Source organism: Sminthopsis crassicaudata, chromosome 3 (genome assembly GCF_048593235.1).
Source record: "Sminthopsis crassicaudata isolate SCR6 chromosome 3, ASM4859323v1, whole genome shotgun sequence".
NCBI lineage: Eukaryota > Metazoa > Chordata > Mammalia > Dasyuromorphia > Dasyuridae > Sminthopsis > Sminthopsis crassicaudata.
This window is the reverse complement of record NC_133619.1, coordinates 120,914,768-120,933,659: the sequence shown is the minus strand read 5'-3', so window position 1 is coordinate 120,933,659 and position 18,892 is coordinate 120,914,768. Positions and strand designations below refer to the sequence as shown.

General features: G+C 34.9%; 1 long non-coding RNA gene across 1 annotated transcript in view; it reads left to right on the top strand.

Moving 5' to 3' along the window:
- LOC141564907 (uncharacterized) overlaps nt 1–18,892 on the top strand; it is a 191,142-nt gene that overhangs the window by 63,610 nt on the left and 108,640 nt on the right. The window lies entirely within an intron of this gene.

The following is an 18,892-nucleotide window of genomic DNA, read 5'->3' as shown; positions in this document are numbered from 1 at the left end:
ATCTGGATGTCAACTGGGGTAAGAGAGGAAGTAAAGATTTGTTAATGAGATGATCAAGTGATGTAATATTTGCTTCAAAATCAAACAAAATCTATGCTGATGTGGGGAAACAACATGGTTATTCGAATACATCAGGGCAATGATTCATATTCAGAGTAATTGTACTTCATTTCCTCAGGCTGGCTCACAGCTTAATTTAACTGATATTTTTTTCTTCTCAGCTTGCCTCTCAACTTTCTCCTTCAATGGCCCTCCCTTTCTTTCTAAAGGCTTGTCTCTTATTACTCATTGGCAATAACTGCTGACATTTTAAATGGCATCCTCCTTTCCTGACTATTTTGTACTTAATCACTATGGATTTATTTTGTGTTTCTTCTATATATACACATATGGTATGCACTTGTTTTCCTCAACAGAAAAAGAAGCTCTTTGAGAGCAGGGATTGCTTGATTTCTTATCTTTTATCCCAAGTATTTGTAGAATGTCTGGAACATTGAAGGCATTTAAGGAATCCTTGATGATTGATAAAAAACCTTAGAGAATAAAATATTTAGAACTAAATTTGTCATCTTATCACCTAATGATTTTACTTATCTACTTTGGATTGATTAAAATAGGTCTCTTTGCACTTAAGAAGTTGAAAGGACAATGTGATAAGAAGAGATACACCCAGCATTAAGATCCTTGATAAGGTCTCTGTGGATAAGGAAGTTATAAAACCAAACAGTATAAATAAAATATTTTAATTTCTGTCCAAAAATATTATTTCAAGAATCAGCGATTTTCTTGATATGGGGTATTCCTACTGTGTCTGAAACTACTAATCTTTGCAAGCCTTACGAGATGGTTTCATGAATTGCTGTGGCTAAAAAAATTAAAATCCTAGTTCTTAGAAGAAAAGGATATTTATGGTTAGCTAGTCCAATTCTTTTTGCAAATGAGGCAAATGAGACGCAGACAGGTTAAGAAACTTGCTGAAGTTAAGTGCTAGAACTGGTACTCACATATATATTTTCTGATTCCAAATTCTAGTGAGCTTTTCACACTGCTCCATCAAATGGTAGCCAGCCATATGGCAAAGAGTCTTTCTAAACTAAGGTTTTTGGATATAAATGAGAGTCTGCCTGTGCTATAAAGATCCTCTACTCCCCTGGTTTATTCATAGTCACTTAGATGGGGAAAGAGGAAACTACCTACAAATACACATATGAACTGGATACCATTGAGAATAGCTACAGTCTAGGAATATAAACTTCATAGAGATATCACAGGATGCAAAATCTAGGGAAGCAGTCAGTAATAAAACCCTCAGATGTTTGTATACAAAGTATGAATAAGGAATAACTAGACATCCTCATGCAAGAGGGCAAATTTGGCCTCATAGGGATACTCAGTAGAATGAGACCCCTGTGTGAAACCATCGAAAAGTTTCCCCTTATTCAGAATTAATAGGAGAGATTAAAGAAGAGATGTGGTATAATGGCATCAGAAATTAAGAAGATATGTTTATGTGTAGAAATCCAGAAACCAGAGGGCAGCAGAAGAAATAGAAGTGATATTATCATCTAGTATAAACAAACCAACTGGATAGATAAAATATTGATGAGGAATTTCAATTATCCATAAATCTATTGGGATTCTTTTTCTAGAAACAGAACAGCTAGTAGTTTTTTTTTTCTTACCTAAATGATACTTTATCTTTCAAAAGGTAGAGAAACTAATGAAGGTAAATTTTGTCTTAGATCTGATTTTCAAACGCAAAGAAGAATAGATTGCTGTAGTGGAGAGCATGGGATCTATAGGGGGAAGAGATCATGACAAATTAAAGTTTGTGATAGAAAAGGACAGGAACTCTGAGCACAATCTTATATGCACCCCTATTTTTAGGAAGCTCAAAGAGTTAAGTGAAAGGAGAGAGATCTCAAAAGACTAAAATTCTTCAGGTAGAATTTGTCAGTTTTGTAGCAATGGGATGATTTCAAGAATGAAATTCATACAAAAAGCTTGTAAAAGTTGAAAGAGCAATGCTAGAAGAAACTACACAGAGAATTCATTAACTGACCTAGATTTTTTTTTTTAAAGAGCTGCATATAATATGAAGAGAAGGCAGGCAATAGAGTGGTAATTCCAAAGTGTGTGAAGATCTGGTAAGAATTGTGTTAGACTTGCTATGTGGAATGTCCTGAAGTAAGTGAAGAGAGGTGTGTGTGTGTGTGTGTGTGTGTGTGTGTGTGTGTGTGTGTGTGTGTGTGTGTGTGTGTTTTTTAAAGCAATATTGGGGAAAAAAAGAAGATTTAAAGGAAGCCCAGCATTGTTGTAGAAGAGGGTTAGAGTGATAAAGGATGAGGAGAACACAAAAAGTACTATATTTTTCTCCTTAGTTTTGCTATGGAGAATGATACTGGATAAATGATAGGACAAAAATAGCTAATAGGGATTTAATAGTCAAGCTAAACAGGGAAATTAATAAATATAAATATGAAAAATAAAACAAAATAAAAAAGAACATAATGGTCTTTAAGGTTTAAGTGAACTACTTGCATGGATCCTGAAAGAAGTGGCAAATATAATAGCTGTGCTATTGATTTAAATTGAAAAAAAAAAGGTAAACTGAAGCAAATCTCTGAGCAAGATAACATTTATTAGCAGGGGCATTCTATCAATAAGTGTGTCAATGGTATGTCTCCATTTATTCCAAAGACCCCAAGCAAAAGGACAACTTCTTTTTTTTTTGGTGGAGGTAGATTTTGGGGAATACAGAACAGAACAGGGTAGATGCTATCATGGGATTAAGGTCTAGTTTACAAGCTGATTGGTTACAGGCTGAATGCAGGAAATAACGTGATTGGTTGGAAGTTTGGTATTAGGTAATGACCCCCTTCCTTTTCTTTCATGAGCCTAAGAAGTGCATATTATTTGAATCTACATTCAAGGTAGTGGTCCAGATTTCTGGACAACAAATTAATCATCTTTGAAGAATAGCTTTGTAATGTAAAGATAAGAAAAGAGAGGGCACACAGCTGATCAATGGCATAGAGTCAAATCAAGTGTCTGACTCCCAATCCCTTGCATTGTACTATGCTGGAAGCTCAGCAATACTAGAAGTATCAAGATAGCACAATGGGTAAAACACTAAATTTGGAGTCAAGAAGACCTGAGTTCAAATCTAGCCTCATGTACTCCTAGCACTGGGCAAGTCACTTAAATGTTATCTGCCTCAATTTCCTCAACTGTAAAATGGGGCAAATAGCAGCACCAACCTCCAGGTTGTTGTGAAGATCAAATGAGATATTTGCAAAATATTTAAAACAATACATAGCACATACTAGATAACAAATGTTTCTTTTCTTTCTTTCAGTGTGATACAAACAGCCAGAAAGACATAATGTCCAGAACTAGAGAGGTGATAGTCTTGCTGTTCCTGATGTAGTAAGATCATATCTGGAGTATTTGTGCTCCCTTTTAGAATGATATTGATATGGGGAATAGTGTGCAAAGGAGGGGACCTCCCAATAATATATGAGTGTAATGTCTAGATGGAATTGTATATGAGTGTCAGTCAAAGGAACTGGAGTTATTTTTCCAGAAGAAGAAAAAAAAATTGGAGGAGAAATGATTGCTCTCTTAAAATGTTTGAAGATAATTAGGAAGAGTGATTAGACTTTTCTACTAAATGAAAGAACTAGAAGAGAATAAAGGTAGAAACTTCAGAGAAGCATATTTAATCTTGATTTAAGGGAAATATTACTAATAGAGTTACTTAATAATGGAAGTGACTGCTTTGGAAGATAGTGACTTTCCCCTGCTAGAAGTCTTCAAGCAAAAGCATATATTGTAGGAGAAATTCTAATTCATGTATGGATTAGACGGGTGACTACAATTCCCTTCTACTTCTGACATTTTATAAGATATGATTCTATGACATGATGATGTAGCAGAGTAAGGAAACATAAGTTCTACTCTTGACTACCACTGATAAGCTATGTGACCTTACCTAAAGTTTTTAAAAAAAATTCTTTGGACCTTTACCTCCATTTCTATAAAATGTGAGGTTTTAACTAGATCAGTATCTAAGGCCAATCCTTCATATTCTATATATTATGTTATCTTTTCTCTATATTTAGACTCAGTTCTCAGGTACTACTTGATGTAGGATGGGGTCCAATAATGTAGAAATTCCCTTTGGAGCTATTGTGTGGCCTGGATAAGGTGTCACTCTCAGCAGCAGTAGCTTCAGACAGTAAAATACTGGGGTGACTGGATTTCTTTCTTTTTTTTTTGTTTATTTAATTTTTATTTTATTTTATAATTATAACTTTTTTTTTGACAGTACATATGCATGGGTAATTTTTTACAACATTATCCCTTGCACTTACTTCTGTTCAGATTTTTTTCCCTTCCTCCCCCAACCCCCTCCCCCAGATGGCAGGCAGTCTTATACATGTTAAATATATTACAATATATTCTAGATACAATATATGTGTGTAGAACCAAATTTCTTGTTGCACAAGAAGAATTGGATTCAGAAGGTAAAAATAACAGTTTACACTCATTTCCCAGTGTTCCTTTTCTGGATGCAGCTGATTCTGTCCATCATTGATCAATTGGAATTGGATTAGCTCTTCTCTATGTTGAAGATATCCACTTCCATCAGAATACATCCTCGTACAGTATCATTGTTGAAGTATATAATGATCTTCTGGTTCTGCTCGTTTCACTCAGCATCAGTTGATGTATGTAAGTCTCTCCAAGTCTCTCTGTATTTCTCCTGTTGGTCATTTCTTACAGAACAATAATATTCCATAACATTTATATACCATAATTTACCCAACCATTCTCCAATTGATGGACATCCATTCATCTTCCAGCTTCTAGCCACTATGAAAAGGGCTGCCACAAACATTTTGGCACATACAGGTGAATGGATTTCTAAGAGATGGAACTTCCAGTGAGGTGTTTTAGGACAATGACTGGGAATAAAAGAGAGGTCTAAGCCTGGACTATGAGCATTATTATAAGTCAGTCTTGTTGAATTGAAATCTGGAAAAACCTTCATCAGTTCAGCAGCCTTTGAAAGTGAATGTGACATTTTGATTATAACATCAGCATATCAAGTGCATTGTGGGGACAAAGAGGTCACATGGGCTTCAAAGAGTGGGTGATTGGAGAAGAAAGATGCCGAGATCAGGTCAGGTCTTGGTAGATAAAGTAGTCTAGCCATACTAAGAACAGATAGAATTGCTATGTTCTTTTCCTTCCCTCCCTACAGTGTTGAGGTCTCTTATGCATTTTTTTCTGCTTCTGACTCAGCTGCCCAGAAGTGCATGCACTTGCATATTTTAATAGCTAAGATGCCAGGTGACAGGAAGAACTGAGGATATGAAACAGAATGTAGCAGCATGCTTTAGTAACTAGAGTGCTATAACTAGAGACAAGAAGATGCAAAAGGACCAAGGTTGAAGTCTAGTTTCTGACACTTCTCAAATTGTGTGACTATGAACCAGTCTCATAACTTCTTTCAACTTGTTTCTTCCTCAAGGTGGACTTTATAACTGTTAAGATCCCTGATAGCTTTAATGCTATAAAGTTTTGACTTTTATTATAGCTTTAATTGTGTCTTAAAAATCACAATTGGAAATTTCCATATTGGAAGATCAAAGAGAAATGATGTCATAATGGCCAGATATGTTCACTGCACTAAAAGGAGACAATAAATATATTTATGTTTTCATTTCATTAGCTCCCTTTCACCTTTCCTCCTACACAATACTCAATGTTTATTGGTTCTTATAGGAACTCTTTCAGAGAAGAGTGGGACCTTAAAGAGATCACTTAATCCTTGCTTTAGGAAAATGATATTCTCACCCTTTGGTCTGGGTCAGATGCTGTGGCTACCTGCTTTTGTTTTGTCTGGAAGGTAATGATGGTTTACTGGGTTGGATTTGGCCTGTGATTTGTCACCCTTTGAACCCAACTCCATCAATCTGCAGAGGAAAAAAAATTAGGTCCAGAGAAGTTGTGATTTGTAGGAGATTTTTCAAATAGTAACTTTCTGAGTCATATCCAAACATAACATTAGTATTTCAAATTCAGGGCTGTTTTCCCTATACTATGTCCTCAATTTGTGAATGGCTGTTGATCTCCCTGTATAGTTCTTCTGCATTTAACTCATGACCTCAATGCCAGCATGAGGTTTTTAGGTTATTGTTCTTTTATTAGTTAAGCACATGAAAATTAGAGCAATTTGTTACAATGAGTACAAATAGGTTGAGGAATGTATATTGAGAGAATAATTAAAGTGGGGCTCTAAGCTAGACAGAATTTTAATGGAGTCTGTTTTTGGTGTATGTAAGTGTACTTTTAGGATCCTTTCCCCTGCATCTGCTATTCTCTATTCTTCAGCAGAGGCTTACTTTTCTTGTTGCAGAGATGTGATAATTCTTGCTAAGTTGTGGGCTACTAAGTTTAAGATGTTACTCTTGGGCTATTTGCTTTTTAACAGAAAATTCCTGAAGATTGAAAAGAATGACACTCCAGTGACAAAATTTTGGAGACAAAGCCTTCTTTTTTGTTGCTGCTCAATTGTTTTTCATTCATGCACAACTCTTTGTGATGCCATTTGGGTTTTTTTTTTTTTTTTGGCAAAGATACTCGAGTGGTTAGCCAAGCAGTTAAGGGACTGATCCAGGTCATACAAATAATAAATGTCTGACACTAGATTTGAACTCAGGCGTTCTTGACTCCAAACCTGTCACTCTATCCACTGTGCCACATAGCCACTCCTAAGGCTTCCTTAGTAACCTTTCAAATCATATTAGGCAGGCCATGTGTCTACTCCTAAGATTATACATGGTTCTCATATATTTAATTGCAATCTTTTTGCTAATGACTCACAGTTTTATCTTTCCTTCCCTAATTTCTCTGTTGACCTTCAATCTCACATATCCAATTGCCTTTCAGACATCTTGCACTGGATGTCCAGGAGACATCTTGAACTCTTTAAAATAGAACTCATTATCTTTCCCCCAATGCCTCCTTGTAGCTTCTCTATTATGACAGAGGGCAATACCATCCTTCCTTCCTCCCTTCAGATTTCTTACACCTTGTTTCCAGATGATGTATTCTTCAGTCCAATAACATTGGTCTCCTAATTAACAAGACACTGTATTTCTTGGTTTTAGACATTCTCTCTGGCTGTCCCATATCCCTGGAACTTTCTTCCTCTTCTACTTTGATTACTTTTAAATCCCAACTGTAATCCCACCTGCTATAGGAAGCCCCCTCCAAACCCTTTTAATTCCAGAGCTTTCCTTTCATTGATTATTTCCTATTTAACTTTTTTATAGCTTTCTTTGTACACATTTGCTTGTATGTTGTCTCCTCCAGTTTTCTGCAACTCTTGAGGGCTGAGATTGTCTTTCACCTCTTTATATCTCCAACACTTAGCACAGTACCTGGCACATAATAAGTGCTTGATAAATACTTAATGAATTAAATTCATTAATAAATGCTCAACTGATTGAATTGAGAGATGCCCAGATAAAAGCATTCTGGTGACTTTTTAAATGCAAGATTCACCATTAGATCATGAACAGGACAGTTAGTTGCTTAGGGTAAAGAGAACTCTTATATCCCCAAATTTCTATCCATCTTTCCTGAAAGTCTACCAAATTCACTCCTTTGGATTTCAAAATTAAAGCCTCCTATAGAAATGCAAAAATATTATCTTGTAACCACTGAAAATTGTATTAGTCACTGAGATTTTAGTGTTAATTAGTTTGTCAGATAAACCTGATAGAGAACTTGTCCCTGAAGTCCTAGGTACAGAATTGATAAGTATGTTCACTTGAGAACATTGTATACAATAATTGCAATTTTGCTTTAAGAAAAACTTTGACTGAATAAGTAATTTTGACTATTCTAAGTGCCCAAATTAATTACAAGAGACATATGAAGGAAGATGTTATCTGCACCTAGAGAAAGATACGATATATAGAAGTATGTATAGAATGCTTTTATATACATATATACACACATAGATATATCCATCGATTTGTGTCTAATTGTAGCTATCTTTAAGGTGTGGAGGAAAAAAAAAGAAACTTATGTGATAGCTTTATTATATATCTAAAAGGAATAGCAAGTTGTACATAACAGATTTGCAGTTTTATGTACAATCATCTTTTAAAAAAAAGTATGTACTATGTTATAGAAGTGACTGTTATATTTTTTAAATTAAAAAAAAGATACATGGTACATTAGAAACAATACAGAAGATATACACACAAATACATATATGTGTATTTATATTATTTTGTGTACTAATATATGTATATAAAATTTCATTTGAACTTTACAACAACTATCACTTCATTTGTGTTCCTACAACTGTCAAGTTGGGGGTGGAATAAAGGCTATGTATATGATGGATAGTCTGAGAGGTTCCTATTGGCTGGAGCATCACTTGGGTATGGAGCTGACCTCCATTTGGAGCCATGGGAGCTGTTTTTCTGTTTTGTTTCCTAGCATCATAAAAGCTCCCTCCAGAGTAAATCTGCCAAAATCATACATCTCCTTATTTTATAAGCGTGTATGAAAGGGTCCTATATTTCCTCCTTTTTCAAATGCTAGAGTTTTTAGTGAGCTCTCTTCCCTGTCAATACTGCAATACCACAGGGCTTCAATCAAATAACACTTAGAGTTCTTTTCAAAAGGCCTAAAAGATTGAAAAGATTTTATCTTCTCAGAGGGGGAAAGAATAGGTTTCACACACCCTCCTTATTCCTCTAAATATCTTCTCTCCTACTATGAGGAAAAAGCTGTACTCAGTGGGGAGATGGTGCTTAGAGGAGACCCAGGGGTATGTGGAAGTGAATGAAAAGCAGGTACAAGAAAAGGAATACTCAGAAGTTGGCAGATTATCCTGGTTTACTGATTATCCCAGAGTAGTCTGTGGTACCCAAAGAGGTACTTTTAAAAACCACTCCTGGGGCTCCGCAGCTGCCTTTGATATCTGGAAAGGAAGAGGCAGTAGTAAGCCCTGTCCAATTAAACTCATGCTACTTTAATCAAATAAGGATTATGGGCAAGTAAGACTAAAACAGTGCCTTTAACTGATTGCTGAAAGATAATTAAATCAGGCTTATTGAATTGGGAGAGAAAATACATTAAGTTTTTCTAAACCCATCTAAAGTCGACCTTCTTTGCTGAGATGCTTAGCTAATTTTCTGCGTCAACTAAGCAAAGTAATGCCCCCACCCTCATTTCTATGTTGGATGGCTAATTGGGTTCATAAAGGCTAGATCATCAAACATTGTACCCATTTAAGTGCAATAAAATGTACGTAAATCCGGTAGTTAGGGAAAATAAACTTCAACATCACACAATGAAGCTCCTCTCTTTCCCCATATCCCCTTAACATGCAGAGGTAATGTTTGCCTTTTTAGCATGGCACTTTCTCTCAACTCTTCCCCTGTAGATTTTCAATGGCATAGTATCAAAGTTATGGGTGGAAAAATGGAACCTTTCAGGCAACTGGGGGCAGCTAGGTGGTGCAGTGGATAGTGTGCTGGACTTAGAAAGTCTCATTTTCCTGAGTTGAAGTCTGGCCTCAGATGTCACTCACTAGCTGTGTCATCTATAAAATGAATTGGAAAAGGAAGTGGCACTCCAATATCTGCCAAGAAAGCCCTAAATGAGGTCACGAAAAGTGAAGCATGATTGAACATCAATAACAAAATCAGGTATTTGTGGAATTGCTCTAGACTTATTTTTGCCTCTGCCTTTTATTGCTATAAGAAGTTTCTTGTTGAAGAAACTGCCTCTACAGATGCAGCTCAGCATCTTTTTTTTGCAACTTACAGATTTGGAGAATCATCTGGACCACGGAGAGAGTAGATGACTTGCCCCAGAGTCATATAGCCAAAGCTAGACTTGAGTTCAGGTCTTCCTGCTTCTGAAGTATACTGCCTTTCTGAAGGCTAAATCCTGTTATTTTTTTCTCCTATATTACCAAATCCCTTATTGTATTTTTTCTTGGCCTCATATCCCAGATCAACAACTATTTTTATTCATGTTTTGAACTGATTTGGGACTAATGAAATTTCTCTTTTGCTAGACTCCTTAAACATGACAACAGTGTTACTTTTCTCCAAAAGATTTTCAACTTTTCAACCAAAATTGTCTTTGTCCTTTCTCTCTCTTGACTTAGCACTTAGCTTCATTCAATCTTTCTGTTCAAAGCATCACCCTCACTAGATATCTTTATCTGTTTAGTTGCATATTTAATTTATGGTCTCATTCAATTTTTTTTTCACATAAATGTGACTCTAGTGTTGTCCATCTCAGGAGACTTAGGGGTATCTGTTTAACTTATTTTGAAAAATGCTCTGCATATAGCAGAAACTCAATAAATACTTAATTCATTTTTATTTTAAAATATATAAAGTAGTTTCACACCTTTAAGTGCTTACTGAGCTAAGTTGAGTCCTACTGCTTACTTAATAAATTTCTTTACCTCATATAGTTATATTCTGGTCCTGGTAGAGATAGTCTAGTAGCTTGAGCCTAATAATCCTGAGATCACTTTCTGACCTGGTAATCACTAAGAGGAACAACCCTTATAGAGAAGGAGCCATCCTTCTCTGCCATCTCTGCCATCCCCATCAAGTTTTGACCAACTGCTAATCCTACAGAAGTAATATTCAAGGGCCCCAAGAATGCCCATCCCATCTCTCCTTCCACCTGCTAAGAACCTGCTATCTCTAGCATCCATCTCCTTTTCCCCTCCCCCTTAGCCTGCTAACATCCTGCTGTCACCAGATACAGCCTGACAGCTACCCCTGTAGGTCCTATAAGCATGATCTCAACATCACAATTACTAAAGACTAATGTTCCCCCTCCCCTCCCACATTCTCCTCTGCAAAAAGAGGAAAGTTATTAAAACCCTTGGATTTGTCAAACGGTTCAACATGAGTCTTATCAATGGAAAAAACACTAAAGAAGATGCATTGACCTTTATTTCTGCACTCTAGAGACCTTTTCATCTGACTAGACACTGACCTCTTCCATATTCTTTGTATCCCCTACTAAAATGTGAGCTCTTTGAGGGTAATAATTGTCTCCCTTTCCTATTTTTATCCCCAATTTTTTGCACAGTTCTTTGCACACAGTAAATATTTAATATATATGTTTTCATTCATTTGTTCATTAATAATTTAGTCATTTCCCCTTCTAATCTCTAGGAAGAGAAGAGGGTGTATTGGTGACCCTTTCTAAAGGAGAGCAGACTAAGGGATTGGGCTATATCCCAAAGTCACAGTTTAATAATTGGAATTCTTTGCACTTCAATAGATAGTAATTTGAATTAGTGGTGATGAAAGGGGTTTAAGAATTTTTATTGGAGGGTATTCTTTATGGTTTTAAACTACAGACACCTAGAACTTTCCAGTGTAAACAAACTTAGTTAAATATAGAAGTATTTTTTTTTTCTTTTGGATTTCAGCTAGTGAAATATATCCTGATATTTCACAGGTAAATGAAAAGTCACCAGGAAGTCCCTGATTATTCATATGACAAAGCATCCTTGTGGTCCTGAATTCTGGGGGAAGTAACTGCTTTTCTCCCCTCCCCTTTCCTCTTTGAATTTTTAAACTAGTAAAAATGAACACCAAAGTAACCTTGATCAATGGTGGTAAGACACACATTTGAGCAATTGTAGTCTGAAGTATTGTTGAAGAAAACAGTCAATAGAGAGATGAGCTGAGATATGAAATTGTTTATTGAAGGTTTAATATGTGCCAAGTACTGCACTAAATGCTGAGAACACAAACAGAAAAATAAAACAGACCTTGATCTCGGGAAGCTCATATTCCAAAGGTGGGGGAATAACATATATGTGGGTTAGCTGTACATACATATGTGGGTTAACTGCAAGACAGATGATAAGATCCAGTGGTCCTTGTGGTATAACAGAGAGACAATGGCAAGGCATAGGTATCCTTAAAGTGTAGGATTGTTGGCAAGGGGGGAATTCTAGAAGTAAGTGATTGGATGTGGTTTTTGCTGTGGCTTTTGGTGGATGAAGGGATCTTTCATCTAGATGCTAGGCTCCACTGAGATATTTCTAGAGGGTAGGCGTAACCTGAGGGATTTGAAGAAGGGAATAGTTAGGGTGCTAATCCTAATCCCATCCCTTAAATAAGGGTATTTGAAAAGAGTAGGAAAAGGGGAAAGAGGATAAGACATTACTGGTTGATTGTTTCTAAGCAATTAAATAATTTTTAGCCCTCCTGTGATGGGACAACCTCCTTCTCCTCTTTCCTCCTTGATTTTTTTCCCCTGTCCTTCATATAAATTATGAAACCAGAGATAACCACCCCAATTTACCATACTCAGGAAAATATATGGATAGAGAGTTGAAGGCCAGGAATAGGTAGAGTTGGGGTAATAGATACAGAAGACAATTTATTAAGAAAAATATTTTTCTCAGGAAATGAAGTAGGATTCTACTGAAAAAAATTTTTTCCAAGTAAAAATATTCTTAGGAATAAAAAAAAAAAATCTAATTTTAGCTTTTAAATTAAAAAAAAAAAGAGGCATTAGTTAGCACCTGTGCTAACTGAAGGAAGAATTATTGGGTCACTGAGCTTAGGGATGTTTTATCATCTCTGCTTTTCTCCTGACAGTATTTGGAACTATGCCATAAGTATAGATTTATTACATTTCCTCACAAGGTAAAATGAAAATTCTCTTTCTTTCTTTCCCTCCCCTTTCTATCCCTATGTCTATTTCTATGTCTATCTGTCTACACATGTGTTTGTGAGCTTGTATAAAAGCATCCCTTTGTCTTTTCTCTCTTTTCTTTCCCCTTTCTCTCCTCTCTTCCTTTCCTCTCCCTTTCCCTGCCCTTGCTCTCTTTGATTTATCCCCACCGTTTTCTCTCATTTTTAAGATTATAATGTAATTTTTATAATTGTAGAGAACTCCCAAGAGAACACTCTCTCTATCAATATGATTCAGTGCACACTCTGCCATTTAGAGCTGAAGACTGTCTTTTGGAATGCTGAGAAAAGTGACTTATCTGAAGGCCTGGGAGGGTCATAGAGCTAGTATGAATCTGAATATGGAGGGGATGATTTGAAATCATTTTCTTAACTTTCTAACCAGGAAAATATACTTAGGAAGATCTCTGAAATCTAAAGCTTAAAAGCTCATTAAGATTAAGTATGATAACTTTATTATATATTTAAAAGGAATAGCAAGTTGTTCACAATATATTTATAGTTTCAGGTACAACCATCTTTTTATTATACTATGCTGTTAAAATGCTCATTTTATTACATAAATTAAAAATAAAATAAATTTAAAAAATATCAAGTGGGGCAATTAGGTGTAGAATGGATAGAGCACCAAACTTGAAGTTAGGAAGATCTGAGTTCAAATTTGACCTAAGCGACTCATTAGCAGTGTGACCTCTGAGCAAATCACTTAATCCTGATTGCCTTTAAAAAAGAAAGTATGGCCACTAATTGCATGGTCCGAGGTTTTCAGAGTTTTCTGGAGTGGGGAATTCTGGGAAAAATTTGAGCCTATTTTTTTATTCAATGGTGAGAATGATGTTAAGATGAGAAAGAAGAATCTTTGAAGGTCTTTCTCTTGTACTAGCCTTCCATATCTATTTAATGATCTTGCCTCTTTCTTGTTTCTAGTGATATATACTGTTGCATTTTACTACTCCCTCAATTCTCTTTCCAGTCCTGAGTCAGAATGTACTATTCCCCTTTTATAGTTATGATAACTGTGCACTTTCCTCTATTCTAAATTTCCTTTGTTTATAAAAGTGCAAATGGATAAAGAGATTTAGAACTAGAACGGAATTTATGTATAATCCAGTCTGAAATCTTCATTTTAGGGATGAAGAAATTGAAAGTACTTACTACTTGGTGTAAAGTTTGAACTTTGATTATTCTGTGATTTTTATTTAGCTCTTTTGACCTTAAATTTCATAATCCTATTATGATACCTTGCCAAATTGAAGGAATTCTCTAAAATTTTACTTGGTGAACCCCAAATCCTTTGCTTTTATGAACTCTAAATGAAAGACATATGTAAAATCTAAAGTATGTTATTGTTGCTTTCCTACAATATATCTCATTAAATTATTTTGATTATATAAAAGAACACAGATGATGATGTTTTATCTGGAAGATTCAACATGTCCCCTGTGCCTGCCTCCTTCTGAAAACTGTTGACAAACTCCTACAGCCCTATATCAGCCCTGTGTGGGCCAATCTGTAATTCTTGTACACAGAATCAGCTTTGTGCTAATAAAGAAACACCCACAGCTATGGAAAACAAGAGGTTGATTTGAAATCAACAACTGTGATTAGGGATGTTGTTTAAAAAAAAAACTCTAAGGTTGCTGAATTTAAAGATCACAAAGACAAAATCCCATCTTAACTTCCTTAATTTCCAACTAGGAGTTTTGAATTTTCATTTCTGACCTAAAACCCATACTAAAAACTCATCACAACTGCAAAAGCAGACCCTCAATTTATCTATCCTCAATCAACTCTCCTAGAAGGAGTCTCCTGTTATATTTTCCTCTCCTCACAGGAACCTCTCACTCCAGGAACAATAAATACATGTGTTTTTTGGCTCTTGTACCTCTTCCTGCTGTTCTCCTATTTCCGTATCAGAGGACTGTTTCTCTCCTCTTCATTGCCCAATTCTACTTGTTCTTTCAAGACCAGTGCTCAAATTCCTTATCATCTTTGAGTTTCTCCTTTGAGACATCTTCTGATGTCCCCAAATCCTTTGGATGCTATTAGAATCCATCTGCCCCACTGATTTGGTCACTGTTGACCATTGTGGAATGCCCATTAAAAACTATTATTTAAATCTTGTATTCTTATTGAAATTTGCTCATATTTATGTCTTATATATGTCTTACAGACATAAATTGTAAGGTCTTTCTGAGGAAGAAGCATAGCATGCTCCACATTGTAGGATGCTTAGCATAGTACCCACTGAAGGGTAGAAGCAGAGTTTATGCTTCTTTTCACAAATCTTATGTATTATTTGTCTTCTATACCAAGTTTTTGCTTTTCCCTCAGCTTCCATAGCTGATCTGATCTCAACTTTGAACAAGTCCACTGCCACAACTTGTCCATTCCCTTTCTTCATTATATATAACCAGCACTATGGTTCAGGCCATCTACTCTTTTTAAAACTATTAGACTCCTAGTCAGTGAAATGTAGGTGGTGACTATAAAGATAATTAGGTGGCTTAATGAGACACAGAATCTGGAGTTGGGAAGATCTGAATTCAACTCTGATTTCAAATATTTACTAGCTGTGTGACTCTGGACAAGGCTTTTAAATCTTTGCTTCATTTGTAAAGTGCAGATCATCATAGTCTTTACATCCTAGAGTGGTAGTGAAGACAAAATAAGATAACATTTGCAAAGCACCTTGTAAACTTTAAAGTCCTCTATAGGGTGGATGTTATTATTAGTCACTTTTCCTCCATTCTCAATCTTTTCCAATCCTTTCTTCATATAATTGCCAAAAAATCTTCCCATTACTTAATAATTATGCTACTCCCTGTTATCCTACCCCCTTGTCTGTTAGCCTTCAGTGGCAAACTAACCTTTCTAGGAGAAAATATAAGTATCTCAGCTTTAGGAGAAAATATAAGTATCTCAGCTTGGTTTTTAATGCCCATTGCAATCTTGTTCCAACCTTACCTTTCCAACCTTATTTTACATTGTTCTCTTGCTTTACATCTCAGTCAAGCAGTACTACTGGTTGTTGCATTTTCATCATTGCATTTCTGATCTTTACCCATTCACATAGATCTCTCATGACTGAAAACTCCTCCTTCTTTTTTATTTTTTCCAAACTCATCAAAGTATAACCTTTCCCATGAATTATTTCCTGATCCAATTTGATTATTAATATTTTCTCTCTTCTCAAATTATTTATTTAAGCTTCTTGGAAATAGAACTATTCTACATTTATTTTTGTTTAACTCTATCTTACACAGTGCTTTCATCATAATCAGTGCTTAACTAATAATTGAGTAATTGAATTGTAGTTGAAATAGAAAAGTCTATCAATTTAATTTGGGATTGCAACATGGATATTTCTTTTTTTTAGTCTACACCGATTCTTTTTTTTTTTTTTTTAATAACATTATCTCTTGTATTCATTTTTCCAAATTATCCCCTCCCTTACTCTACAACATGGATATTTCTTAACAAAGACTCTACATTTGGATTTGCTCAGTTAAAATAACTAATTAGTAATATAGAAGTGTGCTGAGTACTTTCATCTTCAGAACAGAGGGCCTGGGTCGAATAGCCATTCAGGAATAGCCATTTTTTAAAAACAATGGTACACATGCTTAAGTGATTGTAAGAAAGTAGTTAAAAACAAAATAAAAACAAAGCCTTGATCTCCTTTTTTCCTTTTGGAAGAGCATCACTTAGCTATCTAAGGTTTAGTAAGGGGAACTTTAGACGGCTTAAAAATGAGCAGGTATTAAGAGAAATAAAAGATGTGTTATCATCTGGAGCTTAATGAGCTATTTTGAGCATTTTTCCCTTGTCTTTAACATTACCATGTTCTGTGGGACAGCTTTTTCAGATGAGATAGAGATTGAAATGTCACACCAGCATGATCAATTAGATAATGTGGAGTAGAAGCCTTTACTACCTGACCTTAATCCACAGGGTAGGAATGAAATAAATGAAAGTAGGAGATTGATTAAGGAGAGATTCAAAGGTACAGTAAATAGTCTCTGTATGGAAAAAAAATACAAGCCTGCATGAAAACATACATTTTTCATGTTTTATAAATAAGTTGACTCATAAGGAAAATGTGCCCTCAGTAGGAAAACACACTGTGGACCATTTATTTGTTCAATTTGTATGCAAGCACCATAGGAAAATAAAACACTTATTTTTAAAAGAATGGCGATAGAAAAAGAACAGGTCAGAGATTTTAAAAAAAGGAGAATATTTTGTATTACTCTTCAAGAATAACTGGGATTATGGACTTTGTCTAAAAGGCATAAATGCATAATACATATATCTATATATACACATAAACATGCATATGTACTGACATACCTCTATATACTCATGTAGATTTTATAATACATATTGGAGCAGGATTTGAATACAGATACCATGATTCCCAACACACACATATAGATATACATATATAAAATATACATATAGATGTATACCATATACCATACATACCATACCCTACAGCATACCATAATAGATATATGGATATATATGCGTATGTAAACATATGCATTTTACATGATATAGTAAATAAAGTGAGGCTGAAGCCAGGAAGATAGGTTCACATTTCACCTCTGACAAATACTGACTATATGATTCTGGTCAAGTCAGTCAACCTCTTGTTGTTCTAGGCAAATCTCTAGAAGTATTAGTTGCAGAGCAGGTACCTGTCTGCATTACTAGAAGTAGTTTTCTTATCTGGGAGATCCTTATGCCAATAAAATAACAATAGTTCCTATCACATAACTCTGTGTCTATGGGCAAGTTACTTAATGTCTATCTACCCCAGTTTTCTTATCTGTAAAATGGTGTTAATAATAGCACTACAGGGAACAACATAGACATTCAGTTGGATACAGAAATCTTTTTTATCCTATAAGGAAGTTAAAAAGGAACAAGAATAATACAGAAGGAGGGGGAATTGATAAAAGGGAGAGTATGTTGGGGAAGGCTGTGATCAGAAGTAAAACATTTGTGAGGAAGGAAAGCTTGGGGAGTAAGAGAGAGAGGGAGATAAAACAAAGGAAAATTAGAATGGAGTAAAATGCACAGTTATCATAATTATAAAGGTAAAAGGGATGAATTTACCCCAAAGTAGAAGTTAATAGCAGAATGGATTTCTTACATTATGTTGTTTACAAGAAACACATTTACCCAAGGTAAAAGTAAAGATCTGGAACAGAATTCATTATACTTCAGAGAAAACAGGAGTAGTAATCATGATCTCAAGCAAAGCAAAAATAGATCTAATTAAGAGATGAGGAAGGAGACTTCTGAAAGATACCATAGATAATTAAGTCATAACAATGCTAAATATATATGTGTATTTATACACACACACACACACACACACACACACAAATATATATATATATATATGTATACATCCAATGGTTTAACATCTAAATTTTTGAAGAAGTTGAATGACTAATCAGAGACAATAGATAATAAAATTATCATGATGGGAGAACCTCAACTTTCTTCTCTCAGCACTGGATAAATCTAAGCAAAAATATACAAGAAAGAAGCTAAAGAAGTGAATAAAATTCTTAAAAAGTTAGATATGGTAGATCTCTGTAGAAAACTGAATGAGAATAGAAAGGAATATGCCTTTTTCTCAGCAGTACATTACAATTACACAAAAATTGGTCATGCATTTGGACATAAAAACCTCATAACTAAATGCAGAAAAACAGAAAAAAAATGAGTGCATCCTTTTCAGATTATAATGCAATAAAAAGTACATGAATAATAGAAAGGGAGATTACAATTTATTTGGAAATTAAATAATCTAACTCTAAAAAAAACAGGTCAGAGAACAATTTATAGAAATAATAGATAATCTTATTGAAGAAAATAACAATAATGAGAACATAACAAAATTTATGGTACTTAGTATCATAATGAGTGGTGTTTAGGAAAAAAAATATATCTCTAATTGCTTACATTAATAAAGAAAAAAAAAACAGATCAATGAATTGAGCATGCAATTTAAAAGACTAGTTAAAAAAACAAATTTTTAAAAAATTTAGCACCAAACTGGAAAAACTGAAAACTGAAGGATAGATTAATAA